At 43.9% G+C, this 26,379-nt stretch overlaps 2 long non-coding RNA genes across 2 annotated transcripts; one reads left to right on the top strand and one right to left on the bottom strand.

Annotated features, from left to right (window-relative positions):
* The first annotated feature begins 4,277 nt into the window (after nucleotides 1–4,277).
* On the top strand, nucleotides 4,278–17,685 carry Gm32074. Its single transcript, XR_379595.1, has 3 exons — nucleotides 4,278–4,340; nucleotides 4,419–4,500; nucleotides 17,267–17,685. It is a non-coding gene; the product is annotated as a predicted gene, 32074 (long non-coding RNA).
* Nucleotides 17,686–25,204: 7,519 nt separating this feature from the next.
* On the bottom strand, nucleotides 25,205–26,213 carry Gm46118. The gene is made up of 2 exons (XR_001779216.1): nucleotides 26,134–26,213; nucleotides 25,205–25,566 (listed from the first exon to the last, which is right to left on the bottom strand). It is a non-coding gene; the product is annotated as a predicted gene, 46118 (long non-coding RNA).
* Between the last annotated feature and the right edge of the window lie 166 nt (nucleotides 26,214–26,379).

The following is a 26,379-nucleotide window of genomic DNA, read 5'->3' as shown; positions in this document are numbered from 1 at the left end:
TGGAGAGGACTGAGCAGGTAAGAGCATTTGCTGTTCTTGCAAAGGAATAAAATTCGGTTCCCAAAAATCACATTGGGCGGCTCACAATCACCTGTAACTCTTTCCCCAGGAGATCTGACACCATCTTCTGGCCTCCATGAAAACCTGTACTCATGTGAGTGCATGCGTGCACAAACATACACACACACACACACACACACACACACACACACACGGTTTTTCCACCAAGTATCACAGTTTACTAGAGTTGTTATGACAACATATCATATAATGTGCAGTTTAAACGACAGGCTTGTCTTGCTTCTCTGGAGTCTGCAAATCTAAGGTCAAGAGACAGTAAGGGTAGTCACAGTGAGGGCTGTAGGGAGAGTCTGTCCTAGGGCCTCTATGCTATCACCCATGGCTAATGCAATGTTTGGCATGGCTTGCCTTGTGGCTATATCACATTCAGCTCCACAGTGTATACCTTGTGTTAGGTCTATCTCTGTCTAAATGCCCCAGCACTCTACCACCTTTGATAAGGACAGGGATTGCACAGCATTAGGGCTTATCCTAAGAGCCTCATTTTAATTTGATTGCCTCTATGAAGACACTGCTTAATAAACTCACATTCTGCATGCTGTGGTTTGCTGTGAAATGTCCCCCACAGGCTCATTGGTTCCCAGATTGTAGGATGGGCAGTTGTGGAACCTTTAGGAGGTGGAGGCCCACTGAAGAAAGTGGGCCATTCAGTGCAATGGTCCTCTGTAAGAGCAGAGGATCCATATTCAGTTCCTGTCATCCACATCGGACAGATCATACCTGCCTATGACTCCATCTCTGGGAAATCTGATGCTCTTTTGTGACTTCAGTGGGTACTCACACACACCTATGCATGCCTACACTCACATACATGCATATGCCCACACCCCATACACATGTGCATATCCACATTCATGCACACATGTGCATGCCTACACTCACACACATGTGCATATCCACACTCACACACCTGTGCATGCCCACATTCACACACATGTGTACATGTGCATGCCCACACACATGTCCACAATCACATACACACATGTGCATGCCCACACTCACACCCATGCTCATTCACACTGCCCTTGCCCACATAACCATAAATTTTTAAAAATAAAAGCAAAATCTTTCTTTTAAAAAACTGTCCCTCCCCTGTCACTTGTCTGCCATGTGGTGATGTAGGCAAGGGAGACATGCTCCACCCTTGCCCCTTGGCACCTATGGCAGGCAGGAGAGCTGGCCCAGAGGTCATGAGAGTGGGAGAACTGGCCCTGTGCTTCACCAGCTGCAGTACTTGGGAGACCGGGCTCTGTACCTCGCCTGGGCAGCACAATAGAGCTGGCCTTGTTGGCGTGGGTGCTGGTGAGTCCACCTGAAGAGCAGGAAGGAGAGCTGGCTTTGCCCCTTGATGGATGTAGCATTGGGTGAGACAGCCCCAGCAGTGCTGGAAGGCTCATCCTAGTGGTGTGATTGGGGAGTTATGGAGATATGGAGATATGGCAGGCTGACCAGCTCAGCCATCACCCAGGCCTGGATCCAGGACTTTGAGTTGGTCCTCTCTAACATCTACCCTATCTACAAACTGCTGGAGTGAATGAAGTGGCCTGTCCTACAGATCCAAAGCTGCATGACATCAAGAAACAACAAGATATCCATGAGGAGTCCCAGTGAGGATCCAGTACTGATAGTGTAGCAGAAGCCAGAGGCCTGGAACACTTGCAAGTAATGAAGGGTGGAACGCGCTATGTCACACCACAGCTTCCACAACAAGATTTTTTTCTTTCAGGGGGAGGTTGCAAGGGCAGAGGGCAAGTACGAAGGGACAGGGAGATGAGTGGAGTTGGGGTGCATGATGTGACATTCACAAAGAATCAATAAAAAGTTAAATAATTTTTTTAAAAAGCAGTTGCTCTTCGATACCCTTCTCCATTCTCCTCTCTACACTCTAGAAAGTAAAGACCTTAATGGAGGCTTTTCCCCTTTGAAACAAAGAGGACATGATGTTCCCACAGGCATGAAACCACAGCTCTAGCTCCTCTCTATGGTCTCCAGCTTGGCCATGTGCCAGTATCAGTATATATGGTGGCATCTGGTACCTGTGGGCTAACCGTGAGCATGGACAAACGGTTTCACTCAGTGTTTCCTCTTTTACACAGGCAGCTCATATAAACGGAGAAAGCATCTCTTTGTGAAATTGACTACCTCCTGCAGCTTACGTTGGAAGAACATTTACTTATCTGGCCCCAGGGAATCGTAAACATCCTGCAGCATGTGTTCACGATCACTACATACCACCATTCATTTTTAGTATCAGAAATTACAAAAGGTTCCACCAGGATTCACCTCCATGGTTAACAAACCAATGGGCTCAGATTTCCATGTCTCGGGCCTCAGAGGAGTGGTACCTTTGGTTCTGGTCGGTCCCCTTCAAATGCATAACATCTCTTGATGGGGGAAAAAATAGAGAGCAGAGAGCAGCCACCAGGAACAGGTTTCATTGAAAAACATCCATAAATCCCCAAATAGAGGAAAGTCAGTTACTGAAAAGGCTCCATGTTTGCCAAGTGGAGGTGTTGGGGAGGGGTGGATAGACAGAGCACAAGAAGAGGGACAATGAATGCCTCTGTGTGGTCCTGCACTGGAGACCATATGTTATCTCTAAAACCCAAACAGTTTGCAACACTGAGAGTGAGCCCTGGTGTGTACTGTGGACCTTGAGTGATAAGGGTATGTCCATATTGATTTGCCCGCTCTAACAAATGTAGCCTTTGTGTATAGTTTGAAGGAGAAGAAGGCTGTGTTTGGAGGTGGGGTGTGGAGGTGTGGATGGATGGGAAAACTGAATCATCATCTCAGTGGTGTGTGTGTGTGTGTGTGTGTGTGTGTGTGTGTGTGTGTGTGTTTTCATAGGGGTGCTCAAAGGGGTGAATATGTATGCACATGTACTTGAAGACCAGAGGGACAATCTTGGGTGCCATTCATCTTGGGCTTTTTTGAGACAGAACTTTTCCTTAGCCTGGACCTCATTAAGTAATCTAGACTGGCTGGCTGGTGAACTTCAGAGATCAGCCTCTTTGCCTTCCCAGTGTTGCAGGGATGTTTCACATGGGTGCTAGGCATCAAACTTGAGTCCTTGGACGTGTGCCTGATTGTGCTACTTCCCCAGCCTGGACACTGACTTTCAAGACTGGTAAAGAGGACACTGCCCCTCACCTCCTCACCCTGATCATTTGCAGATTCCATTAATTCTCATGGCCATCTAGCCATCTGTCCCGTCTCTCTCCACCCCTGATCCTAAACCCCATCCACATCCCCTCTCTTATCCAGTCCCATCCCTTCATCTGCTTCCTCAGACTGTTTTATTTCCCCTTTTAAGTGGGATTCAAGCATCCTCCCTTGGGCCTTCCTTCTTGTTTAGCTTTTTTGGATCTGTGGATTGTAGCATGGGTATCCTGTGCTAATATCCACTCATAAGTGAGTACATTCCATGCATGTCCTTTTGGGTCTGGGTTACCACACTCAGGATGATACTGTCAAGTTCCATCCATTTGCTTGCAAAATTCATGGCTGTCCTCTAGGAGGCTCCATCCAGTAGCTGACTCAGACAGATGCAGAGACCCACAACCAAACACAGGATGGAACTTAGGGATTCTTAAGGAAGAGCTGGGGGGGGGGGTGGAGATTTCAGGTTCCAAAGGAGATAGGAACTCCATAGGAAGACCAATAAAGTCGACTAACCTGGACCCTTGGAGGCTTTCAGAGACTGAGCCACCAAACAATGAGCATACACTGCTGGACCTAGGGACCCCTGCACATATGTAGCAGATTGCAGCTCAATATTCATATGAGTCCCAAACAACTAAAGTGGGGCTATCCCTAAAACTGTTGCCTGTCTGTGGAGTAAGTTCTAGCTGGGCTGCCTTGTCTGACCCCAGTGGGAGAGGATGCACCTTTCCCTTCAGAGACTTGGTGTGCTAGGGTGGGGTAATATTTGGGGAGGGGATCTCCACTCTCTCAGAGGAGAAGGGGAAGAGGCGTAGGGGAGGGGGAGATGTTAGAGGGCAGTGATTGGGATATAAGATAAATAAATTTTAAAAAAAGAAGACAGCTGCACACGGAGTTTAGCAAGTCCCAAGATAAACACCCTCACATGCTACCCACCTCTTAAGCGTGAGCTCACCCAGGTCCCAGAGACACTTGCTCCAGGCCCCTTTGACCTCACCGGAGCATTCATGTCACCATTCCTACAGGTCTGTCTGTCCTGGCCCTGAAACTCACTGCCTTTTCCCCGTTGTTACTCTCTGTCATCCCCTCATCAGGTCTGACACTTCTCAGAGACCCCACACACATTGTGCTTTACTGACCATTGTCACCATGTTTCTTGTCTGTCTCCACAGATGACCATGAAGGTCGACAGAGACAAGCCTTTTCTCCTGTGGTCCATGTCCCTGTTGCCTGCCTTCTGTGATCACTCAAAAGGTAAGGTCACTCTAACCCCTACCCTTCACCCTTATCCCTGGTGTGCAATGTCGCTAGCAGCTTCCTCGTTCTGACTTTCTGTTCAGCAGAATGTTGGCTGCACATCCACGTCAAACTCCAGTAGTCAGATGTGTTTCTTACAGTGCTGGGACGGAGGAGCTTTACACATGCTAAGCAAGTGCTCTACCACTGAGTGAGACCCCTAGCCTCCATCAACCAGAGCTGAGTCCTCAGCACCTCTACTTGAGTTGACAAATTGTGAGAAATGAAGCAATGCAGGCCTGAGCCTTGACTATAGGCCTGCTGCCAGCCCTCATAAGCCTGGGGTCCTTAAATGTGTACCCACATCATAAATACTAGGAAGGTGGTGATCTCTTCCAGGAGAGTGGGATGGAGGTTGGGCTGGTCCCATGGAAATCAATTTCTAGAAGAACTTTGGAGATTAGCCAACCCTGCCCATATTGCTGTAGTATAGAGAGGAGGGAGGAGGGTGGGTGGGATCCTTTCTCAGAGGCTGGGCTGTTTGAGGAAATCTCTCTACTCAAGATCCCGAGGAGGACAACTCTACTCTTTCATCATCAAACAAGTGAGTGCATTTGGAGCTTTAGAGAATGTTCATCTTTCGCAGTTTGAGTGTGAACTGTCACCCACAGACTCATGGATTTGAACCCTTAGTTCCCAGATGACGGTGTTGTTTTGGAAGTTTGTTAAACCTTTGGGCAATAGAACCTCACTGGAAGAAGGACAACCCTGGGAGAGGGAGGCTCGAAGGCTTTGCAACCAACCCCATTTCCTGTTCAAGCTCAGCTTACTGACTCCAGATAGAATATGACCAGCAAGCAGCTTCCTGCTTCTATTGCCACGCTTTCTCCACCGTGGTGGACTCTGCTTCCTGAAACTGTGAGACAAAAATAAACCCTTCCTCCCTTAAGTTGCTTGTCAGCCAGGTATTTTGTCATAGAAACAAGAAAAGTAACAATTACTAATACACCGTCTCCACCTCTCTCTAGATGAGGACACAGTTCTTCCGGCTGTCACTATTCTTTCCACCTAACACTATCTTCATATGGACCACAGGGGAAGTACTAGAATGGGTCATGGCAGATGGTGGGGACTATTTCATTATTCAAAGTCTCCGGCTATGTTCGCCTTCACACCTAAGACACCCTCTGACCCTTAACCCATCCAGCAGATTCCTGAGCTTCATATTGCTAGTCAATAGTCTATCTTCAAAGGAGAAGACACAGATCTGTGTGAGTCTTTTGAACCCACTTCAATTATCTGTTCTTTTTCTGAGTAAGATTTCATTTGTGGGAGGAGAAGATAAGCCTGGGTTTTCAAGTGGCCCAAGTGGGAACTTACCAAAGATTAGCTTTCATCTGGACCGAAAACAGCACCTTCAATTTACTTAGCCTGTTTTGATAGCCAAAGCACTATTTCTGAGGTTGTCTTCATATTCTTATAAGTTAAGCAGGGCACAGAATTAGTTCCCCATTCAACAATTCAAGGTGGGGAAGAAAAATGCTACACCAAGATGAAGAAATTAGCATTTTCTATTTTGATAATTCTAATTTGATCATTTCAAATTTGCAAATAGTTGTAACGTGGTGAGAAGAAATTAATTTACTATAATTATTCAGGAGTATGGTCCAAATTTAGATAATTTAAATACTTCAAAATATTGTAAATTTGCCCTGACAGCCATGTGAAGTATTTAAAAAGGTAAGTATGTTAATTTATAACTGGAGTTAGAAATTGTTAGGGCTGGGCAATGACCAAGTTTGTAAACGTGACTAATTTTAACCCTTGCTCAGGAGTTAATTGATGATCAATGAACATGTAGAAGTATTACCCTTCCTCTCTGGTGGGTTCCATTTCTTCTCATTTTCCCTGTTTTCCTGTTCTGCACATTCCATCACCATCTCTATTCTATCTCTTCCTCAACTCTTCTGATCTGTTTCCTGACTCTGGCTTATTTCACTTAACATAATGACTTCGGCAGACGCCATGAGTTCAGTTTTTCTTCTGCTGAATGAAAACCTATTTTGTATACATACCAATTTTTTTTTTTTTTTTACCCATTCACAAGTTGATGGACATTTAGACCTGTTCCATCTCTTGGCTTTTGTGAAGGCGGCAGCTACAAATGCATGTGTAAATGTGTCTCTGTGCTGCACTATCTCCTTCAGTCTTGTACCCTCACGTGGTACAGCTGGATCATGCTGAAGTTCTCTTTGCTTTTTTAGGATCTTTCACACTGATTTCCAAGGTGGCTGTACCAGTTGACACTGCCATCATCGGTGAATAAGGGTCCTTTTCTCCCATATTCCTGCCATATTTGTTGTCATTTGTTTTCTACATTCTGACTGGGGTGAGATGGAACTTCAATGGAGTTTCAATCTACGTTTCCTGTCACAACAGCCAACTCTGCTTGAACACTGCTGGGAAAAGAGGCCTTAGGAGGCCTGACACACAAACCCTGGGGCTATCTGACTCCACAGATGCCTGAGCCTCAGTTCTGCCACAGCTGCTTCCTGAACTTGGAGAATAGGAAATACTTGGAAACATTAGTCACTTCCTAGGACATATGTGTCTATTTTTATAGGGAAAGAATCCACCAGTTTTATCTGCCTGTAAAAGGACTCACTTAAGGTTCATCATCCAGGATCAGACATTTGTCTATAATGTTCCATTATAATACTCTATACATAGCTTCTTGACTATTCCTCTACAGAGCAAGTTTATGTGAATTTAATCAATACATTATAATGACAATTCTCTTTTTTTTTTGTTTTGTTGTTGTTGCTGCTGCTGTTGTGACAGAGTCTCACTATATAGCCTTAGTTGACCTGAAAGTCTCTGCATAGACTAGGCTGGCCTTGAGATCTCTGCCTTTGCCTCTGCCTCTGCAAGTGTGATTGTTGAGATTAAAGACTTGTGCCACTACACCTGTCTCAAGACTACAATTTTTTTTTTTTACTGATGAATGTGATCAGTTCTTCCATTTTTAAATAATTTTTAATTGATCCAACCCTGGCCTAAACTTTCTTGGAACATCAGGGTTTTTCCCCATTGGCAAAAACATCCTGCTATTTTCATGGAATAACATATTCCATTAAAACTCTAGTAACTCCAGCCTGTTCTCCCTATTAGAGAATATGATAACTAATCTTGGTTATCAACTTGACTGCATCTGGAATTAACAAAACCACAAGTGGCTGGGCATATCTGTGAGGGATTTTTTTTCTTAATTAAATCATTTGAAGTGGAAAGATGCACCTTTATTCCAGATCTTTTGAGGTGAGAAGATCCACTACATCTTCTGCTGACAACGTATAAAAAGAAAATGGGTGTAGGGAGTTTTTGCTTTTTACTTGCTTGCTTGCTTTCATTATTAAGTCCATTCTTTCACTGGCATTAGAACCTACTTCCTTGGGATTCTGTTGTGTACTGAAGACCAGCTGAGATATGCAGCCTTGTGAACTGAACAACTATTAGATTCCTGGATCTCCATTGGTAGTTGGATGACATTGTTGTACTAGCTGGGCCACAGCCTTTAAGCCATTGTAATAAATCCTATATATGGGATTTTATGTTTTTATATTATTAATATATATATATATATATATTCTATTAGTTCTGTTCCTCTAGATACCCTGACTAATCCAGAGAATATGGATATTTTTAATGTCCTTATGGAGATCATCATGAAAACCCATTTGCTTTTCTTCCTTCCTCAAGTATAATCGTTAATTCTGCCCTCAAACCCCTTTTGTCTACTGAAAGAGAGAGATGCAAATAAACAACAGTGAGATGTCCTAAGTACTTTCATGGGTAGAAGACTGAGAACAGCATGGTGCTTAAGGACAGGTCCTCAGACCCTGGAACACACAAATTCCAATCCTGCCTCTGTCATTGTTGAGCCTCACAACCTCCCACATGTTACAGTATTTCTTCAGCTACCATGGAGACAAAGGAAGTGTGGGTTGTGTATGGCTTTTATAAGGATGGAATGAGACAGAGTCTGGAAGGTATTTTGACAACTCAGCACACTAAGAACCCCTAAAGTGGCAGGGTGCCCTCGGTCATCATACAGTAGCATCACCAAGCTCTAACGCCACACTAACAAGGGTGAGGAGGCTTTTGTGGAGAAGATACAAGACCAGTCCTTTCCCAATATAGAAGCTGAGGGTGGGTGCTCCTGGGAGAGGAAGTGAATAGCCAAAGTATTATGAATGAAAGCTCCCAGAGGGCAGCCTAAGCTTCCCACACAATCTTACTCAAGGCAAACTGACTAATTAGGATCATGGAGAGGTTGGAATGTTGCAGGTTCAGAGCTTAATTACAATTTATCTTGAGCTATCTTTACACCCCTTAGTAGCTAATTCTTACCCACCTACATATCTTATGACTAACAGATAAAATCCTTTTAAAAATTATTTTATTTTATGTGTATTTTTGGACATGAGTGTATGTACATATCGGGAACCATCTAGGAAAGGCTAAGCCTAGCAAGTGATTTTCTTGAGATAGCTTCATTGTGGAACTGTGATGAATGAGCCCTTGGAGGCAAGACCCAAGGAACTAAATCTCAGTGTATCATGGAGTTTTTACTACCCCGCTTTAAGCTCCAGGCGGATCACTCTTCTAGCCCCCTCCCCGGTTTCCTCAGATCCATGGATGAAACACACACACACACACACACACACACACACACACACACACACAATCTTATTTTTAATATGCTTTTTAGCTCAGTGGCCGGACACTTTTAAGCCTCCCTCGGCTAGCATGCTTTCTTTACTCCCAGATTAACAACTTTAAATCTGCCCTCAATTTAGTTGCTTAGTTACCTTTAGTCCTAGCTCAGTACCCTAAATCTGCCCTCAACTTGGTTAAAGGTCTAATCTCCAGCCTGCTACCCAAGACCAGTCGGGGAAGCGGCCAATGGCCACTCCACACAAGATATCACATGGCTGGTGGCTCCTTCTCTCTCAGAAGTCCCACCTCTACCACTTAGCCATTGGCCACTAGCATCTTTATTGACTGATCAAGAACCAATTGGGGAACAGGACCTTCAACATTCATTCCCAATCAGAGTATCAGAACCATCCCCTACATCTCAGGATTGACTCTTGCTATTGATATGCCTTTCCTGTCATTATTAAACTAATATAACAATCCCTGGGCATTAGCTCATCCTATTGGGCAGACTTTCTGCAAACCAACATAGGTGTACTATCTTGTAATGATGCTATAAAGACAAATAGATGATTTCTTAACTGCTAGTGACGATTCTAAATGAATTCCTAAGTTTTTACTAATAATTATTAAACCCTTTATAATAAGGCCTGCAATTAAGGCCCTCTGTGATATGAAAACTACAATTAGAACTCTGTCAGTCTTCATGTGTCACAAGTTAATTGCACTGAAGTTGAAAGCAGGCATTGATACAGATTTACAATTTAGGAATACATTCCTTTAGCCCGTAAAACCATTAACTGAAGGTCATAAAAGGAATTATTTGTTATAGGTGCAAGTACAGAAGATAAAATATTGACTGGATTTATCAATACAAAACTTCAATATTAATTTGTCTCTTGACATACTCTGTTAACTTAGGCATAAGAATTATAGTTTTAGATTCTCAAAGGACCCATGGAGCTAATGAATGTCTAGTTAGATAACTACTCTTAATGAAAACTCATATAAACATCTTTGTTATATTCATTTATGATGAATTTATGGTTCAATTCATGATTCAAATTTGTGTTTGAACTTGTGAACTTTTGGAATACCATGTGATCTGTTTTCCTGAAAAGGTTTAAAAAAAAACCCTAGGAATGATGACATTAGTCAGGCAGAAGGAGAATAAGTTAGAAGCAATGAGCAGAGGAGGAGAAACAAAAAAGAAAGCAGAATTAATTAGATGCAGGAGGAAAATAGAAGAGAAACAGAGTAGAAGCGATATAGAAACAGCAGAACATAGCAGAATATAACAGGGGCTCAGGAGAAAAGAGATGAGACTGAGAAGAGAAGGAGCTGCAGAGAGAGCAGAAAGCAGCAGGCAGGCTTTTCTTACAATGAGACAGGTTTTTTTTTAAATTCATTTAGTAATAAAAGGGTAGAAGCTTTTTCTTTCTCTAGCAATAAAATCTGAAGCTTATTTTTCATCCAGAATGAGTGAGTTCTTTCTGTGCTGATGCTTACTCTACGGAACTTACTCTATGGAGGATAGTTGTTTCATCCATCATAAATATATGCATATGTAAGTATTGGGGCGTTGGCGCGTGTGCGTGTGCGTGTGCGTGTGCGTGTGCGTGTGCGTGTGCGTGTGTGTGTGTGTGTGTGTGTACGTGTGCACGTGTGTAAGTATGTGAAGTATGAGACAAGCAGCTAGGCCCAACAAGAATGTATGACAGTATGTATGAATATGTGTTTATGAATGCATATATGAATGTATGTGTGTTTATACATATTTGCTTGTGTAAAATTTTTCCTTTTGTGACTGATCATGACTCTTCTTCTCCTGGTTTAAAAAAAAGTTAATTGCTCCAAGCCTCCCTCCCATCTGGACAGCAAGAGGCAAGGATTCTGGGAAATAGAGAAAGAAGTCTTAGCAATAAATCCTCCACTGAATCCCCTGCTGTTTAACAACTGGGTATTAATTAACCAGAGTTCAGTAGCTTCTGACCTTAGAGTAACTTAGGGTTAAGATAGAAAATAATCAAGCAAGAGGATTATAAAATAAGTAAGAGTTTTCTAGTGCTTATCAAGCAGAGAATTATAAAAGTAAGCAAGAGTTAAGTTTTCTTGCACTAATCAAGCACAAAACTTTATAAAGTAAGTAACAGAGTAATAAGAAAGAGTAAAGTCCTCAGTGCTTAATGAAGCACAGGACAATAAGGACGAGTTAAGTTTTCAGCACAGAACAATAAAAGAAAGAAAGAGTTAAGTAGTAAAATGAAACATAGAGGGCTATAGAGAAAAGAAGCCAGTGGTTTTCAGCCACAGAATAAGCAAGAAAGTGTTTAAATTTTCAGAAAGTATCAGCTTCAGCATCCAGTATAGATAGAGAGTTACAAGGTCAGAGAACATCAAATTATTGACCTGTGTTCATCTGACATCTATGCCCACTTCCTCTAAAGCTGAGCAAAGGCACCAGGCATATATGTATGCTGTGTGTATGTAAGTGTTCATGGGTGTCAGAAGAGGGTGTCAGAGGCCCTGGAACTTGACTTCAGTTGGTTGTGAGCTGTGAGACCTGGGTGAGTCCTGGAAATGAACCCTAGGTCCTCTGGGGAGGGTGGGGAGGGGGAATCCAGCAAGTGCTTAAACCACTGAGCCATTTCTCCAATTCCCCCCCCCAAAAAATCCTTCAAAATGTATTAACTCATCTTTAGTTTTGCACCAGCCAAGAGACTAAGAATGTCATTATATGGTAGCTAAGACCTATAGCAGAGACCTCCCACTTCACTTTGACCTGTTACCCAATTCAAATAGATTCTAGCAATCTATTTGAATCATGCCTTGATTTAGGGCTTTCTTTGTTCTGATATTATAAACCTTCACCAAATCATCACCACTGGATGGAGCAACCTAAATCTGTGTTTCTGGCCCATGATCACTCATATCCACTTCATCAGAAAGGATCTTTTATCTCCTTTGAAGTGAGTGCTGTGTTTTTATGTCAACAGGGTCTCTAGGCTGATGGAAGCCAGTGGGAATTTTTGGTAGCAAGACTCTGGTGGCAGAGCAGGGCTTTGGCAGAATCTTGGGTAGCCATTTTCTAATGGATTGGGTCTAACTCTCAAGGCAGGGAGGTGAGTTAATGGCGCCACAATGATGATGGTGGCTTGGATGAAGCGTGGGGAAAGAAAGGAAGCTATAAATAGCTTCACAGAGGTAACGACTTGCTCGATGAAGCTAGAAGATGATGAGAGCATGGAAACCTTTGTCGCTGGGATCTCCCAGGCTCCTTTCTCAAGGCTGGCTACGGTCTCACCAGGCACTGCCCTGCAGCTGGTATAAGAGTATACTTAATAAAGGGCTTCCTAAGCTGATGGTTCTTCAAACTGACTCCTAGAATAAGAGAAAGATTAAAGCCGTCCTTGAACTCGGGGTAAGACAAAGCTGTCTGGCAAGAGCAAAGACCACATCCCTGGTTGCCAGGACTCTGCCTACTCAAGTCTGATAAATATTTGTGAGATATAATTGAACTCAATTTCTGGCCCAGGAAGGCACTGTAAAGAAAGAGAAAACCTAATATATCATAAATCTAGACTTCTTCCAGTCCCAGCTTGCTCCTTTCCCGTCCCTCTAAGACTCCAGAGGAATTACTCTGTTTGCAACAATTCATTGCCTGTGCCCATCATGCATGATCGGCTTGTTAGATTTTAAGAGGTTTGTTTTGCCTGTAAACCTAAGACAACAGAACACAAAATAATAACATTCTACTTTTAGATCTGTGTTTCCCTGTTGTTGTCATGGGCTCCAGCATTTGTATGTATTACATACACAAATCTTCAAATGTCTGAACATTGTTCCTCTGTGTACTACTGTCCTTCAGAATTCAAATAAGACTTTCATTCTAGATTATTTTTGTTTGATGCTTAATGAATCCTGAGACTTGCTAAAAAAAAAATATGTTTTCTGCAGGGATGAGGGTCATCTGAGCACTGGGAAGGTTAAAGATGTTGTTGAAGAGGCACCCCTCTCTACCACAGCCCACCTCTTCCACCCAGCAGAGACAGGTCTATGGCATCCAGGGAACTGAATGTTCCAGCATTTTACAATGTTAGTCTCAGCAGCTACTCTTTTTCAGATTTACACTCTCAGGCCAGATTCTAGAATGGTGTCTTAGTTAGAGTTTTGCTGCTGTGAACAGACACCATTGACCAAAGCAACTCTTAAAAAGAACATTTAATTTGCGCTGGCTTACAGGTTCAGAGATTCAGTCTATTATCATCAAAGCTGGAACATGGTAACATCCAGGCAGGTATGGTGCAGGAGGAGCTGAGAGTTCTACATCTTCATCTGAAGGCTGCTAGCAGACTACTGACTTCCAGGCAGCTAGGATGATGGCCTTAAAGCCCACACCCATAGTGACACAATTACTCCAACAAAACCACACCTACTCCAACAGGGCCGCACCTTCTAATAGTGTCACTCCCTGGGCCAAGCATATACAAACCATCACAAAGGGTTTACGAGGAATTATTTAAAAACCAGTCAAGGCATATACTAGAGATATCTGCACAACTGTGACTATAATGGCACCTGCAGCCTAGTTGCCCATTGGTAGATGAATGAATAATAAAATTGGTATGAATATTATTCAGCATGAAAGAAGAACAAAATCATATTGTCTGAAGATAAATGGATGTCATTATGTTAAGAGAAATAAGCTAGTCTTAAGAAACACTGTATTATTTTCTCTTATTTGTAGAATCCCCAGGAAGGAGAGATATCAAAGAAGAGGGACCAGAAGAAAAAAAAAAAAAAACAGATCCAAGGGAAGGGAAAGGAGATAAGAGAGAACAATAGGGAATGAATATGATAACAGTACTTTATAAGCATATATGAAAATATCACAGTGATATTATAATGTATAGTTAATATGCATTGACAAAAATGTATAAAATATATGTGTAAATATAGATTTATATGTATATATGTGTCTATGTATACATAATATTCAGTTAATATCCACAAGTAAAAAAATACATAAATTAGAATATATGTGTGTTTATCCTGGTATATTAAATATGTGTGTATATACACATATGATTAAAAAATAAAACATATCTTCAAAAAGAGTTAATCTCATAGATATGATACTGATGGCCAGCCTGGCTGGCCTTTTCTTTACCCTGCTCATACTAACACTCCATGGCTGTCCCAAGCCTCCTTCACACATTGCTTTGGGGATATACTACTGCTATCCCACATTCCCCTCTTCTGTACTCTCCATCCTCCTAGTCTGCTGTTATTGGAACTCAGCAAACTGCTTCTCCAGACCTGGTTCAGGCAGGGGTGCTTGGTGCCCTTGTACAGTGAGAAAGGATGAGTTTGTAGATGAGACCATTCAGCAGTATAGACAATGAGTCCTAGCGACTCCCACCTTTCAGCATGACTTACTACAAGCAATGGATTTTTGGGTCCATCATTTCTTTATCTCTGGTGATGGGATAATAAGAGCATCTGGCTCACGGGAGAAAAGCAGACGATGTCTGAAAGCACATTAGCCAAGCATCTGGCAGAAAATGAACATTTCACATGGGATTATTATTATTGTTGCTATTATCATCATCATTATTATATCTCCACTTGATCTCCAATTCTTCACTTATAAAATAAAGATTTGGATTCCAACACCCTTTGCTCACTTCTGATCCAACACTACTTTAATTCAATAGACCCAAAGTACATTCAATTTATACCAGCTTTACTCCACAAACAGCAGTGGACACTAGGAACTGGAGGGCTGGGGCTGATTCTGAATTTGGCCTTGAGATCACAGGCCAGCTACATAGAGCAGCCAGTTCTAGGTGGTGACAATGGTGTACCCCTAACCCAGCCTCCTCTCCCCCAGAATTGACTATGTCTTGCCTCTTGTTACAACTAAGCTAATATTGACTCTCAGATTCGGTACACACTGAACTACTATTGACTGTCACCTGTGCCCAGGACTAGTTTTTATTGCGTTATCCATCCATCCAGGAACAGCTCACTGAAGCCAGCATACAAAGTAGCCTGTTGGCTCCCTGCAGACTTTAGAATGTTTTCAGGAATGTGAACATCTTAAAGACTCGAACAAATCCTTCAATGAAGAACTGTCAACTTTCATTGGACACCAATGTTGAAGAACTAAGAGGAGGATCTTCAGAAGCACCTGACTCCAGGGACACCTGCAGCCTGTGATCAATCGCCTGTGATCAGTTGCCTGTGACTCCCAATGCGTGAGTCATCTCAGTAATAAAACTGGGAGAAGACAGAATAACTGTGTCTCTGATTCCCCCACTCCTAGGATCTGCTATTAAGTATGTCCAGGGCAACAACAGATTATGAATTTGTTTGGAGAACCATTTAATTCGCCAACACTCTCAGGACTCAAGTGAGATTTGGAAGTGGAATTGGACAGAAGATTTGTTGCTAGCCAGAGTGAGTCTATAGAGAGAGCTGAGACACATGGCTGATTTTCCTCCCTTAGTGAACTTTTTCATACTTGAAAAGGAATAATTTCTCATGAATTGCACTTATCTGGGACAAAGGACAGAGAGTCTGTACATTCTCTTCCCTATCATATACCTCGTCCAATGGGAGATCTACCTCTTTTTCTAATAAAGTTGGCATCAATTTCTCTATGGCTCAATTCCCAGCCAAACAAAAAGCAAAATGAAACAGAAAAATTAGACTGCTGAACATGTATGCCTCCCAGTTTAGAATCAAATTGTTTACAACTGGGTCGTGACTCCCAACTAGAAAGTGATCCCTGGGAGCAGCCATGCCTAAGAAGCTGGAACCTTCCACATACCTAGAGCAGGGTATCTCCACCAGGACAACTTTGTCCCCCAGATGACATTGACAGCACCTGGAGTGGTCAGATTGTCACAACTGTTCTGTGGTGGGTACTGGGAGGCATAAAGTGGACGGAAGCCAAGATTCTGATCAATACCCAGAGCATCCCCACTGCGTGGAATGATGGGTGCAGTTTGGATGTGAAAGGCACCTCCAAAAGGGCCATGAATGGAAGGCTTAGTTCTAAGCTGGTGGAGTGGATCATTGAGACACAACTGGACCGTGATGGCTCTGCTCTGATCAATGGGTTAATCCAATAACAGGATTGTACATTTGTGACATTATTGAGAATCAATGAAAACTTCACAGGGGAGGGTCTGCTTGGAGGAAATGGATCACTGGAGTATCCTGAATATTCTTTCTCTGTTTCTCTCTGTCTGTCTGTATCTCTCTGTCTCTCTCTTTATCTCTGTCTCTCTCTTTGTATCTCTCTGTCTCTCTCTTTATCTTTCTGTCACTTGCTCTGTCTGTCTATCTGCCTGTCTCTCCATCACTACTATATCTATAATGATGTTCTGCTTTATCACAAATCCAGAAACTACAGATTTAGTTGACCATGGACCTTAATCTCTGTAGTCAAGAGCCAAACCAAATATTCCCTCCAAATCCTGCCATGAGCTTCCATACATGGCCCTTTGCGGGGAACACTTATCCAAACCAGAGAATCCACCAAAGTTATTTCCTTGTCTCATCAGTGGGCAAGGGCTTTTACTCAAAAGGACTGGGCAGATTGAAGCCAGAGAAGAAAAGGGGGCTCTCATGGTTTTCATCAACCCAGTGAATAAAGAGCTGATTGGGAAAGCATGAAGAACTTAGACTCCCAACCCACACAAAACTGGGCTCAATAGCTGATGTATAGAATCCCAGTGGTGAGGTGGAAGTCAGAGCTAAAAGATGCTCCAAAAGCTTGAGGGCCAGCTAGCTTGACAGACACAAGGCAAGTACACACGTGAGCACGCACACACACACACACACACACACACACACACACACACACACACACATGAATACACAACATAAGACAACACCTAAACCTATTACGTTAGAGGCTGTATGGGAACTTAATCCCAGGTGACCTGCATGGAGGCTGAAGTCTGAGAGTTACCACATTACATAACTGAATATGACCAATGCACCTGACAACTCAGTTCAAGAATAATAACAATAACTTCCTATTGTTTTCCAGACAAGGAAGATGAAACCCAACCAAGTTCAAGTATCGGCAACTGGTAGAAGCAGGAGACCAGCCCACAACCTGAATCCAGATCCCATCCTCCTACCACACTGAAAGTTCAGGCTTCTCCATGGGTTTGCTTCAGGTCAAGTATATTTAAAATCCTGTGGATGCCAGCCTGGAGTGCTTCAGAGTGCTCTGTGGAGGAGACACGGGAACGACAGAACTCCTTTCATGCTTTCCAGGCTGAAATGCCACATGGTCAAGAGTCAATCTGTACCCGTGTGATATACCCCCAGTGCATTAAGGTCCAGGCCATTCATGGCTATCATGTCTAAATAGTCTGCTTGTTCTAAATTTGCTCTGCGTGTGCGCCTTTCAAGAATAGCTCTTTTTAGCTGATCAACCCCTGTTTTCAAATGTAAATGTGCTTTGAAATAAATCTGCTCAATCACTTCTCCCTCAAAAAAAAAAAAATCATAGGCTAGCTGAATTACTCCAGAGAAATCCACAGTGGAGCATAGAATGTACAGCCTTGAGCCTGGGTTGCTTCTCATCCAGAGGGTGACTAAGGGCTTGCATAAGCTTATAACCAGACTTACAGCTCAGATCTCTGTGCAGCTCGCAAAGGGCACCGAGAGAGCCAGCCAAGCCCAGGAAATGTAAATGCCTCCATGCTGGCTTGCCTACCAATCACGAAATCGGTCAGATTTAAAATCGCCATAATTCATTTCAGCTTTACTACCTTTATTTTCATGACAGTGAGCCGAAAGGGGAAAAAAAATCCCTCTGTTAACAAAAAAAAAAAAAAAAGGGTCCTATCTGACAAACAAACGTGACAAACAAACGTTCGTGCAGTCTTGTGATGCATCTGAGAGTTATGTTCCGTGAAACTCGATCACTATCTGACAACAGGCGGGTAATTACTAACCTGTCTGAACAAACGAAACCAACGGTAGGTAGCTTTGCATCTTAGATGTCTAACTTTGTGACTTGGAGGTGACATTTTCTATTCTAAGTTCCTCTGAGGGGATAGAGAGATGACTCGGTGGTTTAGAGTCCTTCCTCCTCTTCCAGAGGACCCCAAATTCACTTCTCACCACCCACATGGAGCAAAACTCACAACTGTAAACAAGTATAACTGCAGCTTTAGAGTCCAATGCCATCTTCTGGCCTGTTGGGAAATGGTTTGGGCTCTGTGTATTCAGATCCTGCTTACTGTGCCTGGAGATCTGGTTGCAGTCAGGATGCTGGCATTGTCAAGCATCTCCTGTCTCAATCTTGAGTAAAAAAATCGTTTTCCATCACCTCTGATTGGTCAATAAAGAGATGACCAGCCCATAGTGGGGCAGGAGAGGATAAGGCGGGACTTCTGTGTGTGGGGCAGGGGAGTGGGAGTAGGATACTCATCATGTGCATTCACCATGAGCAGGTCACCAGCAGAGTCACCATGAGGACACCAATTGAGCAGGAGCAGCCAGGACAAGACTAAGGTGACAAGTAATGGGTCATGTGACTTGGACATAGGCAGTCATGGCGGGTTAGAATAGATGAGTAACTGCTTAGCTATAGTGCTTAAAGCTTGCTAACAAAAACAAGATCTCTGTATTGTTTATTTGAGAGGTAAAGGGGGCAATAGAGAAGTCCCCACCCCCCAAACTACTTTCATAGTGGCCTCAACAGTACACTCACATGCATGTACACTCATAAGCAGAAAGAAACAAAGCTTGGAGCTAATTTTGCTTGGTCTCACGCATTTTCTATGACTCACACCATAGTCTCAAATTTAAAATCAGATCTTAAGTCTGTGCTAAGGAGAGTACAGCAAATTTAATCCAAGGCACAGAGTGCTGATAAAGATGTTTAAGATAAAGAAAAGTTACGCATTATATAATATGAAACACAAAATGTTGTTTATTCTCAGAAGCTGTGTAAGAGCTGGGCAAAGCTAGAAGAAAAAAAGAGAAGAAAGCAGTTACATCATGGATGGGTGGGGTTGACATGTGTTTAGATTTCCACTAATTAGCTATCTGTCTGATGTTTTTAAACTGCGAGTTTAGGGAGCCATTTCTTCGAAGCCTATGAGAGAGCTGTTTGCTAACCTGCCATCTCTTTTCTCAGCTTTCCCAGGGCTGTTAGCCAAGTTGATATCATTGTTATTTATAGATAGTGTCATCTCCCAGAACTCAATATTGTTTCCAAAATTGTCACAAGCTTGTTTGTTCCAGGAGTCAAACCCTACAACCACCGCCACAGACTTCACACAGACTTCAGGTTTGGTCTGGGCTCCATTGTTGGCTGAGAACAAATAGGTGTAGCGGCTGTGGTGATACACACCTTTAATCCCATACTTGGGAGGCAGAGGCAGGTGGATCTCTGAGTTCAAGACCAGCCTGTCCTACAGAGTGAGTTCCAGGACGTCCAGGGCTACACAGAGAAACCCCGTCTCAAAAACAAAGCAAACAAACAAAAACCCACACAGGAGTTATACACAAAAGGAAAAAACCCTTCAGGAGAGTTTGCCCCATCCCTCCCTGCTTGTAGACTTGAAGTATCTGTTTCAGAATGAAACCTCTTCACCTCCCTCTCTAATCTACATCTGGCATCCCCGTTACCCAAAGCCAGGTTGAACAGCCTCCCAACATGGCAAGATTTGATTGGAGCATGACCTGCAGGGGCTGATCCAAGTCTCTTCCCCCAGAACTTTAAGACTAAGGTAATTACTCTCCAGGTGTCAAAATCCCAAACATGCTGGGCATGTGCTACAGAATAAAGACTTTATTTTCTTTATCCACGTGGACCATTAAAACAAAGAAAGCTCAAATGGGGAGTCAGGAAGAATAGAGTGAGTCTTGATGCCAGCCTGCTCCCTGAGTCGCCTCTGCCTACAGGACTGCTGGCTCCTGATCTTGGGTCCTGTGACATAGCTTAAATACTTCAACTCAAACTAAAGCATATTGACTTCTTTGTTCAATCAAAAGCATCCTTTCTGATAAGTGCTCTTCCCTCAACTGCATCTCCACCATGATGGAACAGGGATGTGTGTGTGTGTGTGTGTGTGTGTGTGTGTGTGTGTGTGTGTGTTGTGGGGAAGACCAGAGGCCAACCTCCACAGTCATTCCTCAGATGCTGCCCTCTTTGGTTTTATTGAGACAGGCTCTCCCCTTAGCCTGGAACTTGCTGAGGAGGCTAGTCAGGCTGGTCAGTGAGCCCCACATATCCCCTCCCTGAGAGATAGCACAGAAGCACATGCCATCACACCCAATTTTTTTTAAAATATGGGCTGTGAAGATCAGACTCAGGTCCTTGTGTTTGCAACGTAAGCATGGGACTGACAGAACTGTTTTTCCAGAACCACAACAAACCTTGTGTGACCTTTCCCTCCCAGAACCCTGCCTTCCTCCCCCTCTGCCTTTCATCCCCACCAACCCTATCTGGTAGCACCCATGTTACCATGTTGTTGTACTAGGCAGTACCCTTGTCTCTCTGCCTGAAGTGCCAGGCTGCCCACTCAGCTCCCTCCCCAGTCTCCACATGCAGGGGAGAAAATCTTGGCTGCAGAAGCCTGCTTGTTCTGCCACCCACCCCTTCAGCAGCTCTGCGAGTGTGCATGCACGCGCATGTGCACGCACGCACACACACACACACACACACACACACACACACACACACACACACCTCTCACACCCCTACCTAGCTTTAGCTGTGGCCTTGCATTTGATTAAAGCACTCCAAGACACAGTGCCTGGGCTGCTGGGAACTCTAATCCACACTAGCCAGAACTGGCTTTGAGCTTTCCACCCTCCTGGGAAGCTGGAGGAGCCAAGCCTCTGCTGCAGCCTGAGCGGAAGCTGCTCTCATTAGGCCTGTCTGCATTCGTTATTTATAAGGATTGCCTGAGCATCCAGGTTAAAGGCAGGCTGTGCCCAGCATCCCCTTGCTTAACAGGGAATAGCAGCATCAGGAAAAAATACAGTGTGTGTTGGGGGGGGGGGCTTTCTGCCTTGAAGGGGACAGACAGCATGTGCAAGAAAAGAATTTTCCTGATATGCCTGGAGAGAAGAGTAACTCCCTCCCTGAACACCAAAGGTTTTCTGAAGAGCAGCAGATGGGCATGTTTCAATTCTCTACCTGGCCAAAAGGAACAGCAGCTATGACTGTCTGGTTTACAGTGCACAGAGCTCACAAAAGCCATTTAGCTTACTTAAGTGGTAGTGGTATTTTTTGTAAAGACTTTATTTTGTTTTTAATTGTGACGTGTGTGTGTGTGTGTGTGTGTGTGTGTGTGTGTGTGTGTGTGTGTGTGTGTATACATACACACATGGATGTTATGCCATGGAGGCCAGTAGAGGGTGTCAGAGTCCCTGAAGCTGGCATTACAGGAGGTTGTAAGCTGACAGCACCAGTGCTGATAAACCCACTCAGGACTTCTGGACTTGTAGCAAGCACTCTTAACGGCTGAGCCATCTCTCCAGCTACTTAAGTGATATCACTATCTTAAATTTATAGCTAAACAAACTTGTACAGAGGTTACACAAGGGCAAGGTGGGACACTGAGTACAAAGCTACTTTGACTGGTTACACTCAGCAATAATTCTTGGGTAACTCTGGACCGTAGTCTAAACATATCAGGTGGAACTTGGTAAATGCAATGTCCTAGGACCTGCCCAGACTTACTAAGCCACTCTAATGAAGGACTTGGAGAGCTGAGCTTCAGGAGGCCTCCAGGTGACCCTAAGTCATACTCTGAAGCCACACCTCTCAGTGTGGGTCTCTATCTAGGACATATGGGCATGTGTTTCAAGAAGTGATACTTTACTGTAAAATGCCAATGTTTGGCTTTTGACACAGGATAACTTTACTCCTATTTGAAGTCATTTCTGTCTTTTTATAATTAAAAATCATTAAGTGTGTGTGTGCGTGTGTGTGCATGTGTGTGTGCATGTGTGCATGTGTCATTGTGTGCATGTGGAGATCAGAGGACAACTAGGGGAAGTTGATTCTCTCCTTCTGCCTTGTAGGAAGGTCCTAGGGACCAAACTCAGATCTTTAGGCTTGGTTGCAAGTGCCTTCATCCACTGAGCCATCTCACTGGCCCCTCTTCACCCTCCAGTGATAATAAGTTTTGCTCTTCTCATACTATTGTTCATGGCTGTCAGGAGCGTTGGGGATACTCTATCCTTGGGCAAACAAATGAAAAAACATAGACTACTAGGGGTGGCATATTCTGTATGCCCTCATCAGCTGGAAAGTGACCAACATGTCTCATAAAGTCCAGTTTTGCACCTGTCCATCCTTTTGCTTCAGTAGTGCAATGGTCTGTGGTCATTAGCGTGTGAGTAGACTGGCTTATGATGATCATCTTTTAAAATGTTTGCAGATATTAATATGTGATATATACTCAAACAAAATATACCATACCACCATAAGCCCTTGAATGTCTGCCTGTATCTTGGGATACAGTGCAGACACTAACAAGACACTATTTTGTGATGAATAATAAAGTTTAGTGAGAATAAGCACAAGTTAGAAAGTGATGAAAATCTGCCTTCTTAAGCATATGTCCACCTGGGTACAGAGGGCAGATAACAGGTAAGTGCTTATGAACACACACGCGCGCGCGCACACACACACACATACATAGTGAAAAGCCAGCAAGATAGTCAATCAAATATCTTTATTTTTGTTTACATATTCTTCTAAAACAAGTTTTCAATTTTTAATCGAAAATGACAATGGTTGAAATATCTTTAAACATCTTGTGGGGGGTGGAGAGATGGCTCAGTGGTTAGGAACACTTGCTGTTCTTCCAGAGGACTTGGATTGGTTCCTAGCTCTCATGTTGAGCAGTTCACAACCATGTTACTCCAGCTCCAGGGGATCCTACACCCTCTTCTGTCCTCCATGATCACTTGCTCTCCTCTCTCTCTCTCTCTCTCTCTCTCTCTCTCTCTCTCTCTCTCTCTCTTTCTTTCTCACATACACACACACACACACACAGGCACATACATAACAGACATACACACAAATACAAACACACATACACAGCCACACATACAGGCACACACACATACACAGCCACACACACATTCACAGGCACACATACACACACATAAAAATTAAATATGTTAAACATTATCTTTAGAAGACTTATTGGGGTATGTATAGTATATGTATGCACACACGCATGCACACGTACACCATCAGGTGTCATCTCCTTTCACTCTCCCCCTCAGTTTTTGAGACAGGATCTCTCACTGAACCTGGGCTTGTTAAGTGAGCTAGACTGTCCTGTCCAGTGAGCCCCCTGAGTCTGCCTGTCTGCACCTCCCTAGAGCTTGGTTTACAGGTGTTGGCCACCATGTCTGTCTTTTTATGTAGATGCTGGGGATTTGAACTCAGGTCCTCAGACTTTGGCAGTAAGCATTTATGGACTGAGCCATTTTCCCAGCCACCCTTTAAAAAATCCTCCATAATACTTTTTATTTTATTTCACACTACCTGGGAATATGTGCTTTCTCCCAAAGAATCAAATGTTTGTCTCCCTATGACTTTAAGCATTTGGAGCACCAGGAATACAATACCTGCTGTTCTATGCCTCTCAGATGGTCTCTCCTACTAAGCACTGCGATGGTACAGATGGTTCTAGAAGCATGGTTGAATAAGAGCGAAGACTAGAGCACTCTTTGTCCCTTATCAAATGATCCCAGTTCGCTGACATTTCATTTTCAGATGCTGGTCTACTTTGAATGGCGTCCCAGTCTTCATCCATGTCACACTTGTCAACATGTCTCTGGCTATACCCTGCTTCCTTCTCTCTGTGCTGTGGCTGCTAGCATACTGAACCCTTGGGAGTCAACGGGACTCTGTCACATGTTTTCTAAGCCAAAGATGAAGGAAGCTCTCCTAGGATAGAGGCACAGGAACCTGGGCTTCCACTATTCCAAGATAGCCACACATGTATGACAGCCCTGTGTAAGTCCTTTTCTAGTCTGCCCTCAGGACCCTGAGTGTATTCCACATTGGAGACCACAGTCAGCGCTCCCCAGACAGAAGGCAATGGTGTTTCTCATGTAAAATAATGACTTGATTAAGAAATAACCCAACTCGGAGTTTCAGGATACCTCTGTCTGAGAGGAGGACAAGGCCACAGATGGCAGGTCAGAGCCAACTGGGGTCTCTTCTACCTACATGGAAATGAGGTTACTCAAGTTCACCACCTGGCCCTGAGATTCACCAGATGGCAAGACTGAGTGGCTGTTCAGAAAACAAATAACTGCCCAATTCATCACCGTGACTCCAAAGACCCTGCTTCACATGTGATACTTAGAACAGCACACGGTGTGGGCAATGAGGCATTGCCACCCCTCAAGGCCACCATCTGGATGTATGTGGGATGGCGCTGTGCATGGGAGCCGTGGAGACAGCCCAACTGAATGTTGTAGGGGCCATGTTGGTGGGGGGAAGGGCAGAAAGCATGGGGTGTACCTTTCTGTGCTGCTATCCTCAATCTTGAACTGATTGGAGCTTTTTAAAGGCTGTTTAACCTCTGGAACCTTACCAGCTCCTCTGAAACCCCACCTAACTTTCAGAGTCTCCTTTTATTTGTTGTTATTTTCCATTTTATGTTTAAAAACAAACAAACAAACCAAGGAATGGGGACAGGGCATGGCTCACTCAGCACAGGGCTTGCCACACAAACATTGAGACCTGCGTTCAGATCCCTAGCACCCACATAATAAAGTGGGGGCGTGGCCTATCACCCCAGTGCTTGGAAAGCAGAGGCAGGAGACTTCTCAGGGCATGCTGGCTAGCTAATGTAGCCAAAACAGTGAGGTCCAGGTTCAGTGAGAGAGTCTGTCGCAAAACATAAGTAAGAGTGATTGAGGAAGACATTGGGGATTGAGCAGCCTCCATGTGGACACACATCACACCACACCATACACAAAACAAGATAGGTAGGAAATAATATTAAAAGGTAATAATACTCTTACACAAATGCAGAAAAAAAACAGAACTGTGACTGAGCTGGGTTGAAGTGTAGGCAGCTCCAGCCTCACCCAGACAGTGACACAAGTGGCGGTCCTTGGGAAGTCGTGTGTAGTGAGGCCAGAGGGTCTTGGGTCTTATAGTCTGATGTCTGATGGGTAATGGACCATAGTGCAAAATAATTCTCTTCATGGAGGAACCTAAAACAAGGCTTCGTCACACGCCCAGGGAGACATTAGGTCAGGCCAGCATCAACAGCGAGCAACAGTACAAAGATGTCAACTAGGAAAGGCCAAACATCTGCATGGTCCTGAATGGATACCCTGAAAGAGAGCCAAGGATGATTGTGACGGCTAAGCATCATTATCAACTTAACTAGATTTAGAATCACCATGGAAATATACTTCTGGGCGTGGCTAGGAAGATGGTTTCAGGCAGACTTCATTAGGAAAGGCCCACCCTGAATGTGGCCCATGGGGGCCTGGACAGAATAAAGGAGAGAGTGTGCAGAGCAGGACTGTCCATCCCTCTGTGCTTCCCGGCAGCAGGTGCGATACAAACCGCTCACAATTCTCACTCCATGTCCCTCCTGTCACAGGGCCTGAATCCTCAGCTGTGAGCCAGAATGAACCCTTCCTTGAGTTGCTTTTGCCAGGAATTTGCTCACAGCAAGGGGAGAAGCCACTAACCCAAAGAGAAGATGGGAAAGTGGATGGTCTCCCAGGGGCGAGGCTACAGGCAGTGAATCACTTCCTGGTTCGTGTAGCACAGAGAAGCTTTTAAAGGCCCAGGTGTGACATTTCACTCTCCTACGACATCTCCAAAGCACCACCTGTCCCTTGGCAGATGACTAACTGGGCAGCTGGGGAGTTCACAGGGGGGCAGCTCACCTTGGGTACAAGCGTGATGAACAGACCCAACGCACCTCATACAACACAGACAGGTTATCACCAACAGATGTCTTCCCAGCCTACATCACAGAAAGTCAAGATTAGAGAGAACTCACCAGCAGCCTCGCTGATCAAAACAGACACCCTGTCACCTCCTGATCAGTGGGAAACACGTGGGAAACAAAAGCTGAATTTTCCGCCTAACTCTCAGGACCTAACACATTACCACCAAGAAGACAGCACTGA

The sequence above is a fragment of the Mus musculus genome, chromosome 9 (genome assembly GCF_000001635.26).
Source record: "Mus musculus strain C57BL/6J chromosome 9, GRCm38.p6 C57BL/6J".
NCBI lineage: Eukaryota > Metazoa > Chordata > Mammalia > Rodentia > Muridae > Mus > Mus musculus.
Note: the sequence above shows the minus strand (reverse complement) of the source record. Positions and strands in the feature narration are given on the sequence as shown.